At 49.2% G+C, this 13935-nt stretch overlaps 1 protein-coding gene across 4 annotated transcripts in view; it reads right to left on the bottom strand.

Annotated features, from left to right (window-relative positions):
* The window catches only part of Fam53b (family with sequence similarity 53 member B), a 119487-nt gene that overhangs the window by 92069 nt on the left and 13483 nt on the right, over window positions 1-13935 (bottom strand). The window contains exon 1 of one of the 4 annotated variants that reach the window (XM_037209771.1): window positions 10398-11488. The exons of 1 other annotated variant lie outside the window; for it this stretch is intronic. The gene's annotated coding sequence lies outside the window, so the exon portion shown is untranslated. Of the gene's footprint in view, window positions 1-9946; window positions 10377-10397; window positions 11489-13935 lie in introns of those variants that run through there. 2 more of the 4 variants (XM_037209764.1, XM_037209772.1) reach the window with 2 other exon arrangements.

Raw genomic sequence — 13935 nt, 5'->3', positions numbered from 1 at the left:
TGGAACTAAAATAAACTAGACCATGTCACTCTGGTCATACAGGCAGTATAAGGATAACCTGCTCCAAGGTCAAAAGGGCAGGACCTTCAGTCAGTAGCACCAAGAAGATGGCACCTGGTGGAGCCTACTGGAGAAGACTGAACGAGAGCCTCTGGCTTGCCTTCCAGAGTAGCACAGATATCCATATGGACAGGCCCAGCTCCATGTAAGCTGGGTCTTAGTCATCAGGTGGAGTCTAACTACCTGTTGTTTACCACTGGCCCTCCCCTGCCCTTGTCTGTGTGGACCACATCCTTCCCAGGTCACACAGTGGCCCCCAGCCTGCCCTGTACTGCTACTCCCCAGACACAGAGGCTTCAAACCTGCATCAGCCTGGCATTCCCAGTTCCCAACCCTTGGGGGCTTAAAGTCCACACCCCTTCATTTGGTACTCCAAAGCAACCCACCCTGGCCTTGACCAGCTTAACTTTTCCGGTCAACACATTTCTCACCCTGGTGCTCAGGGTCCCGAGTGTCTGAGAGATGGCTTCCTGCTGCTGCTGCACCTTCTGCACAGACAACTCCTCTCCAGCCTGACTAGCTCCTCATCTCCACCTTCGTCTGTCCACACCCCTGCTCAGCCCTAAGATTCAAGTCAAATGCCACCTCCTCCAAGAAGGCGACCTGGCCTTTACCCTTCAGCTGGATCTAAGTGACCTTCCGATGACTTCCACAGGACTATGTAACTCACCAGGACCTGTGTCAACATATCTCCACTGCATTAATCACACTGCCCGGGCGCTGGTGGCGCACGCCTTTAATCCCAGCACTCGGGAGGCAGAGGCAGGAGGATCTCTGTGAGCTCAAGGCCGGCCTAGTCTACAGAGTGAGTTCCAGGATTACACGAAAAAAACAAAAACAAAAACAAAGCATCACACTGTGTGGCACTCAGCAGAAACTCCATAAACAACCACAGTGTGACTGCCACGACCCAAGCCTCAGTTCTGTGAGGCTGGGATTTGATTTTTCAGCTCCCAGCTCTTCGGGGCCTAGCGTGTATCAGACAGGTACTCGGCAGACCTGACAAACTCAGCTGGGTCTTCTACCATCACGACGGCAGGCAGATTCTGTGCTTTCCATGAAAGCAGTGACCGGCCGGAGAGGGAACCCATAAAACAGATGACGAAGGCCAGTCTCCACAGGGAAGGGGCTGCCACAGCACGGAACTTAAGCCCCTACCAGAATACCATAAAAAGTTTCCCTTTCTCAAGGGATGTCCCCCAAACTGCCGAAAGTACTGCAGGAAATTTCGGATGTCTACTTGGATGGGTATGGTAGTACACACCTATAATTCTAGTACTCTTCCTGGAAGCTGAGAAAGGAGGACCACAAAGCCTGCCTCAGCTACATGGTGAGTTTGAAGCCAGCCCAGGGAAACTGTTTCACAAAACAAACCAACCAAAAACCAAAAACCTGTCTACTCCGTCCCCTCAACAGGAAGCTGAGTTGTGGCTGATTGCAGTGTATATCACTCCTGAGACACAGGGATCAGAAGTGCTAGAAACGGGCAGGCCATATGGCCCAGCCTGAGCACCATGCCCAACGGTACGGCCCAGCCTGAGTGCCACACCCAGAACACACATAAGGGTAAAAGAGGAGGACCAATTCCATGAAGTTGTCCTCTGACTTCCACATGTGCACTAGAGCAGGCAACACACACACACACATACACACACACACACACACACACACAGAGAGAGAGAGAAAGAGAGAGAGAGAGAGAGAGAGAGAGAGAGAGAGAGACTCAGAGAGACAGAGAGACAGAAAGAGAGAAAAAAAAAAAAAAAAAAACTATGAACAGTTCCTGAGGAACAATATCCTAAGATGATCTCTGGTCTTCCACACGCATGTGCACGTTCACACATGTGGACCCCCCCCACATACACAATGAACAGGTAGCCTGCATCAACAGAGGCACCGAGGATACAGTCTTTGCCCTGTGTCACTGGATTGAGGGCTCATGAGCTTAGGTGAACTCTTGCTCCTTGAAGAGACTGTGGTCATGCTCAGGTGGTGGTGGGATTCTAGAGGAAGTGGGGAGAGTGCCCCAACTGAACCACACGGCCTGCGAGAAAAGGGTGCTGACTAGTCATGAGGGACCGTGCCCCAACCAGAGAGGAGCACCATCCATGACATCAAGTGCTCTGACGCCAAATCTGACAAGTGATAAATGGGCCCCTCGCCCTCCATACAGAGGAGCGCACAGCTGTGCGGTCAGGCCAAGACTGATGCACATCATCATCCACACATACATTTAATTTTCTATGAGCCCAGAGAAATCACTTTTGGTAAACAAAGATTTAGTTCCTTAAAGAGAAAGCTTAACAGACTTCACTACTTTTAACTCTTGTTTAAAACACACAGTACAAACTATAATGCGTAATTTCAACTCATCTTCCTGAACAAGCCGTAAGCCCTGAGGACAGAAAGTATCAGGTCAGGGTAAAGGCCTGTCCAGAAGAGCTCAGCTCAGGGCCTCCCTGCTCTGCCCTGTGTCCTTTACCAGATGAGCCCAGAAGTTCTCTGACTGTCCTCCCAAAGACACATTTGCCACTAATGGCCATTGGGCTCTACATGTACCCAACCCACAGGTGAAGATTATCATATTCCAGATGTGGGAAGTCAAGGAGGCACAGAGTCATCATACAGCAGACCTTGGATCTGAACTTGGCACCTATCCCAGAGATGAATGCCGTCTTTGCCTGAAATGACATGGGAATGGTTTCACCTACAGTTTGCTCCAAGTTCCCCTGTGATGCTGAACATCCCCAGGTCTTCCTACTCCCATAAAAAGGCCCTGGTACACTGTACACTGCCCTGGACCATGACAGAACCTCTGTCTACCAATGATCTCCTATTTACATCCCGTCACCTAGAAACGACCCCCTCCTCCCCCACATTTGCCAGGAGTTTCTCAAACATACTCAACTTATCCTCCTAAAAACACTGGAGTCAAGCAAGCAAGCAAGCTGTGGAGTCTGAGGCCCAGAGACAATAGCAGACAAATTAGGCCCAGCTAAGGGTGCCCACTACCTCACAACTGGGAAAGTCACATGACTGCCAGAGAGACTTCCTGGAGGTCCAGTTCCCAGGGCCCAGTCCCTCGAACTATGTCAGAGGGACTACCCTGCATTCTCTACATCGGTTAAAGACACAGAATCACAGACACACACCCCACCCACTAGCCCTAGGAGGTAGACTTCCTCTCACCCAGAGGATGGTTAGTAGCAAGGGACATTAGCTTTCATCTCGAAACATGCATAAAGACTGTTTCCAGTCAGCCCGTGGAACCTCCCTCCAATCCCAGGCCCTTGGCCAGTGTGAATGCCAGAACAAGCAAGGCCTCTTCCAGCTGGGCTCTGTCTGGCAGGGCACTTCAGCCTGGCAGGGAAGGTGGTCTCCACAGGACAAGGTGAGCAGAGCAGGGAGCAGCAACCTACCACATGGCCACCCAAGGCTCCTCCAGGCAGAAAACCTGATTCCTCCGCACTGATGGGGATACTATGGCATGCAAGAAATATAGGACTGAGATCAGATCCCAACCACGCTCTCAAGAGGGTAAGAGATTCCTCTAAACAACAACATGGGGTCAGGACGCTGAACAGCAAGTACTCATGAAAGTAAGGTGTCCATCTCCAAGCTGGACACTCAGCAGGGCCCAGTCACTGTCTGTAGGAGGAAAGTGGAAAAACCTGTCCTGGAGAATTCCCCTCTCCCTCCCCTGTACTAGGCCCAAACTAACTACTCACTGACACACAGAGTTGGGGCCAAGAGGCCAACACCTTTTTCTTGGAGCCTATCTTTTTCAGGCTTCGGGCCTTACCATCCAGACCCATGTCCAAGTCTGGGAATACTAGAGTACTGACTGAGCACACTGACCCGTCGTCCACCTTTCAGCTGAGCTAAGGGGGCACCAGCAAAGAGGCGGACGATGGCGGGCACTGTCACCCAAGAGCAAATGAGTGTGAGCTGACTGGTCAAGGAGCGCTGAGTGGGATGGCGGTGATTTGGTCAGCCCGCTGACCTGTGTGAAAGCGGATGGTCTGAGGCTGGGATGAGATCCCAGCGGTAGGGTGAAGATTCTGGAGGTACAGGCTTATTCCTCTGGGGATTGGCATGTGATCACAGGAGTCACTTTACCTGTGAGTGCCGGATCTCTCTTCCAAAAGTCTGGACTGGGAAGTGAGAGAGCTCGTGCTTGCCAAGGTCACTAGCCAAGTCTCTGTACCGTAATCCTAAAGGGGGCAGTGGAGGACAGCCCTGAGCTGGAAGCTACAACCAGGTCTGACCCTCATTTTCATGGGAAGATTACCCAAATGTGCTCTGGACCTAAATTGCATCTCGCCTCCCCCTGAACCTAAGGGGAGCATCGGGTACTACACCTCCAGAGAGTGCCCAGAAAGCCTGCTTGAGAACCATATGACACCACAGCCTGGGCAGCCTCTTGCCCTCCCCAGCTCTGAGGAAGGTACCTCAGAGATCTCAGGAACCCTGAGCAGGGACTGGGTGCCCACAACAGAAACAGGAACTACCTGGGTGACGTCCACAGCGGGCACCTTGCCCAGAGGTGGGTACCTTTCAGATCCTTCTTCACAGAGACAAGCAGCAGTGGAAAATTCCAAAGGCTTTGCTCCACGCCTGCACAAGATGGCCCCTAAACCCCGGCTAAAGAGACCAAAGGACGGTGGGGTCTACCCCGGTCCCTGGTCTGGAACGTCAAACAGAATCAACCCAGGAACATTTGAACTACCAGTGCTTGAGTCCTTATCCCCTCCCCCAACCCTAGTCATTCTCAGAAGTCGTGACATAATCAGGTCTGAGTCCAGGCAACTGGATGTTCTGAAACCTCTACAGTAAGTAATTCACAGCCATGCCTGAGGACTACTGCTCTGCCATCGAGGGCCAGCACACAGGGAGCTAGCCCTCCCCCAAAGACTCTTTAGAGAGAAAGGTCGGAGACCTAGGCAGGCAGGCAGGCCTAGCTGAAGGCCACTCCCCCACAGCACATCCACACTGCGACTAGCCAGCACAGAACCATCTGTCTGGGGATGAGGAATCTTTGCCCAGTCCTGGCAGGGGCAGACCCAGTTCCCCTGTGCTAGAAGATGGGCAACTGTGTTCTCCGATTACTTCAGACATGTAAACAAAACATGATACTGTACAAACCTGGGGTGGCAAGTACCACAACATAATTTACTTTGAGACATCTGAATTACAAATGCAAAAAATAAAAAGCTAGATGAAAAAAAAAATAAAACCCACACGCCTTTGGAAAGCCTTTTAACAACCTCTTGAGTTAAAAAAACGGAATCTGAGTATGTGGTGAGAGCTGGAGCTGCCAAATTTACTTCCTGTTTCCCCCAGAAGGTCACTGGGAATAATTACATTTTCTTGTGAATCTGTCTTTTGTAAAGTTCAAGCAAAACATCTCAGTCTTCCCAGTGAAGGCCCTGCCTTTGGGCCTGCAGAAGATAACAACTCAGAGTTCAGCTGGAGAGAGAGAGAGAGAGAGAGAGAGAGAGAGAGAGAGAGAGAGAGAGAGAGAGAGAGAGAGAGAGGGAAAGAAAGAAAGAAAGAAAGAAAGAAAGAAAGAAAGAAAGAAAGAAAGAAAGAAAGAAGCTCATAGGAGAGGGAGAAGCAGGGGAAAGGCAGTTAAAATTTGCAAGTCTCGCTGCTGTGTTAACAAGACTAAACAAAACTCTGTGCTTTGAGATGGAACAGAACTTAGTGCCTCTATGCTCTCCAGCTTGTATCACTTAGACTGATAGCATGGTGGAGGGAAAGGCCGGCTTTGCAGCCAGCCAGACTCGGCTGGTGCTACTGGCTTCTCTGCCTTCCTTCCAGCTGTGTGGTCTTGGACCAGGTACCTGGCCTCTCCGAGCCTCAGTTTCTTCAATGTAAGTGCAGGCTGGCTGTGCACCCACCGAAAAAGCCAGGCTCAGGGAGTGCCTAACACAACCCGTGGGTGTTGTAAGAGTCTCACACCAGCCTGTGGCTGGCTCTTTTGGGTTACAGCCTTGGGGACAGCATTCTATCAGCACTGGGACAGAATCTGCTTCTTTGTACAATGGGAGACGCGCGGGCCTGCCACCTCATCCTGGGGTCAAATGGGCTGTTTACCATCATGATTTGCTGTCACTAGCCTGAGAGGGATACAGTGGAAAAAGTCCCTCTAGAGACTCACAAATGCCTCAGAGATGCTCTTGTTTCCATGATGTCCCAGCAAGATCTGGCCACGCTGCTCCCATCCCCCCTGCAAAAGGCAGCTTCCCCTACGGCCCCCACAGCAGGAGAGAAAGACCGGTTAAAAGAGTGGGGGTGCCTGTCACACTTCTCGGTAACCCCTGACGTGATGTGAAAGTCTACAAGGTAGACCCTTTGAAATGCAAAATCTTCCCGAGTCCTTCAAATGTGTTTTTATTTTCTCGGGCTCCGAAGGCTGCTTTCAGACCCACCCATCAGCATTTCCCCTCTCAATCAATTGGCATTTAACAACTATCACAGGGGTGGGGGGTGGGGATCAAGGACATCTCCATTTTTTTTCTCTAGAAAAGCTCAAGTGTCACCATTCGATTGGGGGCTGGGGGGACAACTTTGTCCTTGGCTCCAGCCTCCCAGCACCCGCTCCAAACCACCTTGAAGCCAAGTTTCTCCCATTTTATTATCAAGGCATTAATTTCTGCTCGGAACCTCAGAACATTTTCCTAGACAAGAATACAAGGTCCCTCTGACCCAGGTTCCTTAAGATTAAGAGAGACACCATCACAACCACAACCCCAAATGTACAAAGGCCGAACCTTCAGCCAAAACCATGTGCACTAGGGGTCTGCATTAAGTCAAAGGAGTCACCTGAAAACTGTTGTTTGGCAAAGAAAATTACTTCACCATATGAAGAACCCAAGGGAATGGAAACTGCTTTTGAATATAGACTTTTCAGTGGCACGGTCATTAATCATGTTAATGTAAACTGCACTAAAACAAAAATTTTCTAAGCAAGTCTCAGGGCACATCAGCATATTTAAGCCTCTGGGTTTGTTTCCAAAGTTCACATCCCAGCAAGCAATGAGGCTACTGTTAATGGGGTCAGCTATTACTAAGCAGTGCCCCAACCCTGGAGAATAATAAAGGTGACTATGGTGTATAGAGAAAACAAAAAACAAAAAAACCTTCATGAAGTTAGGCGGGAAACAAACAGAAATTAATCAGAGAAGGAGAGTGAGCACATGAGTTTTGGAAAAATGTATTCACTGAACAAGAGTGAACACAAACTCCTCTGGGACAGTGTGGAAGAAAGGAGAGCGGTCGGCCTTTCTGGCAGCACCCAGGTCCCTGGGCATTCTGTTTCCAAGCGTGGAGGACAGGGCAGCAGCTGGACGAGGAGAGGAGGAATGGAGCCCAGCAGAGCTAAGCAGCCCTGAGCCCAGCCAGAACCAGCCATGTGCTCTGTGTTGGCAACAAACCGGTTCTTTCAAGAGAGGAGGAGTCTCCAGAAAGGACAGCTGCAGCAAAGCAAAGAGGCAAAAACCTCAAGAAAGCCCTGGGTTGGGGTTATCCCCTTAAGTTCAAACAAAAACAAACCACCTTCGGGGTTAGCAGAACTACTTAATCTATTAACACCCCCCTCCCCTCGTTGCTGGATCAATTAAACAGAGTCTGTCCACATCTGGTTTCCATCTAAAACCCAAACTTGTACTATCAGCATATTACATAACAAATTATGCCTGCAGGTTTCTTTTAGTACACATCAGAGAGGTGTGCATGGTGGTAGTGGCAATGATGGGGGTTATGCTGACCCGAGTATTTATTTCAGTCTTTTTTTTCCCCCTCTCAAGGGCACACACAAGTTTCCCATACTGTGCATGATTTAACCCTAGAAAGTCTCACGCCTGAAGGACATATCAACTGAGTCGGTGGACCCAGCCCGCAGTTCTCAGTGCCAGCTGAAGAGTGGGAGAGAAGAAGGGTGTGCATTTTAAACTCTGCAGGCACCAGATTGCTCCACAGTGTCCCCTGCCGACAGTGTTTAAACCTAGCTCTCCCCGAAGGGGAGGAGAGCTAGCCGGCCAGGACAGCCTTGGCTGAGCTTTCTTCATGGGTCAGACACTAGCTCAGGGGACTCACTTAACGCCAATCGGCTTCCCCGGAACTGAAGGACAGGGACACGAGGGGATACTGAAGCAATCAACAGGGGGCGAAGGAAAGATGAAGAGGGAGAGAGGGAGAGAGGGGAGGAGAGAGAGAGACCAGGAAATACCAGGGCTGCCTGTAAAAACGTCAGTTGAGTGACTCCCCTGTGAAGATCTTGAAGTAGCTATCTATCTAAAGCTCTTCACATAACATACCTACTATACTGAAAATAAAGGGGAGAAACTGATTAGAAGCATTGTCAATCAAAACAGTGAACTACCCCACTTTCCCTGCCTTGAACAACCTAAAAGTCCTCTTCTGTAGCAGTCACACAGCCAGTTTTTCCATAATGCTTGCTTCGATGTTAAAATGAACACACTTTTAAGGGAGAAAATAACAAGTCCTTGAGCAGAGCAGCTTTGAACTGGTCTTAAGAGCATCATGTTCCCTGTTTGGACATTTGGAAGAAAACCGTAGGCATTCCCCAAGCCTCTTAGATTGCTTGCCTACCACAGCATCCAGAAACTGGATCAACACATCCCTGGGTCTACAACTGCAGTGACTAAACTTAAGACTCAAACCTTCTTCAACTAAAAGAGGCCTATCACCTGGAGCAAGTTAGCCATTTTCTGCTGATCTAGTTAGTGCACAGCAAATGGCAGGTGGGGGTGGGGGTGGGGTGGGGAAAAATACCTCCAGACCTTCAACTCACTGTCAAAACTGTAACTGAGATAAATCCCTGCTAAGTGGACAAATTAAAATGAAACCAAAACCTGGCCCAGTCAGGAGCAGTTGAGTTTCATGGGTGGGCAGACTCCACTCTTTCCCAGGACTTCAAATCAAATCGCATCTTTTTAAACTAGAGTCCAGGATTCAGCAAGAAGGGATCCCCTTCTAGGCGTGGAGACTGCTGGGAACACATATGCTAGCATGTCATTTGAAGGTCTGCTAATAAGCTGAAGGAGCACAAGACGTTTGCTTGGCTTCCTGAGCCAATAAACAATGCCATTCTAACTCTTGAAGCAGTCCACAGAAAACAGTCCCCTTTCTCCACCGTCCAACAATTCAACAAACATTTGTTCCTGTTGAACAACCTTCAGCCTGGCTCCATCTGCACCAACTCCTGAGAGACAAGCACCACGGCGGCAGCACAAATGCCCTGCTCAGGGGCCAGGACCGGAATGCAACCCACGGCGGGGGCCACTTTCCCAACACCACGGAGTCCGGATTCTACCGTATGGAATACTCAAGAGTGTGGCCTATAGGAGGCAGAATCCCATTCACCAAATGCTGCAAAGAGGTTTTCTTTGTTCGCCATGGTACTAAGTACAGTACGTGTTAATGAACCCGGCGGTCAGGAGCACGCCTGGCATCAGGGAGCGTCCCAAGGCGAGGGTCCAAGGCAAGCCTGCCCACGCAATTCTAGGACCCTGTCCCGCACCCCAAGCATTGTTTCCCTAGTCCTGGGGTGGAAGAAGAGCGGGGGGGGGGTTGCCCGAGAAGACACTTGGGGCAACTCAAACCACAGACCCTCTTCGGATTCTGGGTTTCCAAGTCTCTTTCATCCCGGCTCCACCAAGAGAAACCCCTAGTTGGGAACCTGACTCCCACCGGCTCCCAAATCAAGGACTGGCAAAAATGTGACTGGACTAGTATCTTGTGACGGACGGCCCTCTTCGCCATGTGCAAAAACCACGCCAGCACAGGCGACCCCCACTCCGCAAGCCCTGACCGCGGCCACGCTGCCGGCTTCCCCTCCCGAGGCAAAGCGCCCTCTCACCCACTTCGCCACCTCTCGGGCCAGTCGAGCAGCCTTGGAGTCGTCCCTGCGCACCCGCATCCCGGGGGTGGCGGGTGTAAACTTCCGCGAACAAAAGAGTTGTCTGCAAACGATGCAGAACTTCGGGGCTCAGCGCCTTCGCTGCTGCCACAAACCGAGGCTCAAGTTGAGCCTTAGAGGAGGCTGCCCAGGACGCAGCCGTCTCCCCGGCCGGCTGCCCTGCCCGCGGAGCAGACTTTCCTGCAGCGCCAGGTTTGCTCTTCCCCCTCTTGCGCGCTGACAAGTCTCACGCCTGCACCAGGGAGAGCGAGACTGAGCGCCGGCAGCAACCACCCGATCCGCCGCCTAACAAGGAGAAAGGGGTAAAGAAAGCCAGCAGCACTGGGGAAGAAAAGAGAGAGCGCAGCGCCCGCGAGCCGGGCTTCCCCCACCGGCGCCGGGGAGCACGCACCGACCCCGCTCCGGACCAGCCCCCAGGCGCGGTCGCCCAGCCGGGTCGCTTACTGTGCGCGCCGGACGGGGCCGTCACTGCTAGCGCTCGCCAAGTCGTCCGGAGTGCCCGCCCGCGTCCGCCGTGCGCACGCTCTCCTGCCTGTGCCGAGCGCTTTGTACCGAGCTGCTCCCGGGGAGGAGGAAATCGACTTGTCACTTCCTGAACTATTTGCAACTCGTCCCTTTAACTGGCCTCGGCCAGGCCGCCAGTGCTGCTGCCGGGCCGCCCGACCGCGGCTGCGTGGACTCAGCGGCGCTGTGCGGGCGGCGTCGCGGCCCGGGCGCCCAGCGTGCCGCTACGAGGTGCAGTGCGCGCAGCCGCCGGTGGGCGGGGAGTTGGGGGGTCGCGGCGCGCCTCCGGCAAGGCTGCCGGGTGTCCAGCGAACCCGCACCGCACGTCCCCCGCGCCTTGAAGCCCCGGCCGCAGGAAATAGCCCCGCACGAGTCAGGACAGAAACCCAGACCGTATGGGCTCCGGACTACCAGCTTCCGGGTTAGCCTTCGCAGTTTAAAAGGGATCCCATCTAGGGTGAACAGGACCGCAAGGGGTTGGGGGAGGGCCCTGGAGCGGCCACACTTTAGGATAATAAAGCACTGTTCCTGACTTTGGGTGCGATCGAAATAGAGGAATTTGTACTTCAGATGCCACATCCAAAATACATGCAACTGGCGAAGGAAGGATTTGCGGTTGCTAAGCAGAGGCAGGGCATGTTTAGTTCTGTAACTTAGGATGTTGACTTAAGTGCAGGAATGTAACCCTGATAGAATAAGCAGAGTATTTTCATTGTGCAGCTCACCTGGGGGAGGGGACTATGTTCCTTGTGAAACGAAGCCCTAGATTTCCTATCACTCCTTCCTGCTGATGTGTGTCATTAACCTTGTATCCAAAAAGAGATTTTTAGAGTTGTTTTTCTCAGTCCCTTTGCCTGTTTTGTGTTTCCCTTTGCCAAAAAAACAAAACACCTCATTACTTTACATGGATTGTGTCTGCACCGTTTGAATGGTTCTATTCATAAATCAGGAAACTTTTTCTGTTGCTTCTAGGAACATTTAATTGGTTTTAATCCAATGTTGAAATCCCAGTATCAAACATAAATGAACAATTAACTTTTTGAGTTTGTGTGCACTTGGGAAACTATTAGATTTCATGGCTATTGCTGAAATATTTCAGTTTGTCACCACACTGGACCTATTCTTTTCAGAAAAGCATGAGCTAACCTCATTTAGACTTACTAAAGTTCATTCCAGAGATTTTGCCATAAGATTAAGAAGTCTGTTCACCTCAGAGAGATGATGTGAACACAATCAGATCACCCCCAAGGAAGCCAAAAGTGTCCTAATATACAGAATACAAAGACACTCATATCCAAAATACACTATTTTCTTTTTTTAAAACGTGTTATGGGCCAATTTTGAAAGGGGTAAGAACCACATGTTCTATAAAAAGAAGGTACATTTAATGTCACTTCCCTTCCAGAAGGCCACCGAACCTCAGTACTACTACCTTAGCCTCCAAGTGCTCTAAGGACAGTTTAATGCACTAACTTTTTATTGGGAGGCCTAGAGTGACTCCTGCTGGCAAACATTCAGTTTATCCCTGCAATTACTAGTTCATCGGGTCAACTTAAAAAATCAAGATGCCAGGGGTCCTACGCCTGGAAACAATTATTGCAACCATTATTCTTGTGGCTTTCAGGACCATGTTAGTCTCATGGAATCCCAAAGATGGGGGTTACGGGCAGCTCCTTTGCCCCACCACCTCCTTTTCCAAGCCTAAGCAGCCTGTTTTTCTGGTTCTTAGCCTTTCTTACCTAGGACTAAAACTCCTGCTTAAGGAGCTGAACTAACCAATGTAGGTGTCTAAATCTCAATCTTCAAGACTAAAAAGACATATGCTTTGAGGCTTATGTCATTCTTCCATAAAGGTTACCACACATTTGATCCTTAATGTTAAATGTGATGGCTCTTTATTATAAAAAGCCCTGTCCACAAGGCTGTTGTATTCAAGTTTTAATTCAGAATAGACACAAAGCCAGTCAACTGAATTTAAGATTAGGTAAGCAGAGCTGGGAGGAGGGAGGGGAGTTCAGCTGTCTACCTTTGTTCATGCTTAAATAGTCAGCCAAATCAGAACCAGATTTCGAGTACTACCAGACACCTAAACACAAATTCATAGGCCAATTCAGAAATAAGTCCACAAATCTAAAAAATGACCACTTGTAACTCTGCCATTATCCTGAATAAAAACTAACTTGATTAAAACCATGCAACACCCCGGAAAGTATAAAATGCAAGGATGACTTAGTCTCTTACTCTAAGACCAGGATGCGGCCCAGGGATAAAGCAATACTGGTTCTTTTGGCTTTCCCCCAAAAGGAGGACTAGCAAATAGAGGGCTATTTGTGTGCGCAGTATGCATCATGTATCCTTCACTGAGTATCACTGTTACAGCTCCCCAATTCCAAGCTTACAGCTCTTAAGCAACAGGAGACAATAAGGGTGTATTTTATTAAGAAAGGGTGTAACCAACTACAACTTGTATCAACAAGCTAAAGAAGTGTTCACCGAAGCACATCTGTGGAGGGGAGGGTAAAGGTTACATTTGATATATACTAAGGAGTGTCTAAAGCAGTTAGTGGGTGTTTTATTTTTATGCCTTTAAAACCAGATCAGTGTGATGTTCAAACAACAAAGAACTAAGCTTTGAAGTTTGAGTCGGTGCCAGTAACTGTTCAGTTTCACATCTAACTGTACGTATGTCTAAGAGTACACCACTAAAAATTATAAAAGAATAACCACAGGAATTCAGTTAGACTAACCAAGTGAACTAAACAAATGTCAGACATGTTATACATTGGGCCCAACAGCAGTATGCAGATGCTTGTGTACCAACCCCTTTATTCAGCTTCTAAAAGCCACTGCGCCTCTTTGTCACACTGTTGTATTAAAAGCCAGTCACTCACATTTCACACTGTTCTTTCTACATCTGAAAAGACCTTTTTTTTTTTTTTCAAGCAAAACCTTTTAAAATTGCTTATAATAGATTATGGGAAGACAGACATCACCAAATCCACCTGAAATGTTTTCAAAGAGATTGGCTACTGAAAGCAAGCTGACAGAAAATACTTGTTTGGAAAAATATGTAAAGTTTTTGGTCAGAATTAGAGGCCAAAACTCTGAGCCCATCATGGGGCAATTTTCATATGTGGATCTTACTCAGTAAAATTCTGCAATTTTTCCCACATCTACATTGAATTACAACTAATAGCCCTACCTATGAAATGCTTTACATTAATCTTTTTGTTCTTTGCTGTGCTTCTTATCCACCTATGAAAATAAGTTACAACTTTAGGGCTACAATATTTGTGTGCTTGATATATAAAGCATGATATTTTAGCTAATTTGAAGCATTTTGATTCTTAAAGAAAAAATTGTATTTTTTTTAATCCAAGAATAAACCAAATTTATTTTCATTGAAAAATAACCACAGCAGTGAA

The sequence above is a fragment of the Peromyscus leucopus genome, chromosome 1 (genome assembly GCF_004664715.2).
Source record: "Peromyscus leucopus breed LL Stock chromosome 1, UCI_PerLeu_2.1, whole genome shotgun sequence".
NCBI lineage: Eukaryota > Metazoa > Chordata > Mammalia > Rodentia > Cricetidae > Peromyscus > Peromyscus leucopus.
Note: the sequence above shows the minus strand (reverse complement) of the source record. Positions and strands in the feature narration are given on the sequence as shown.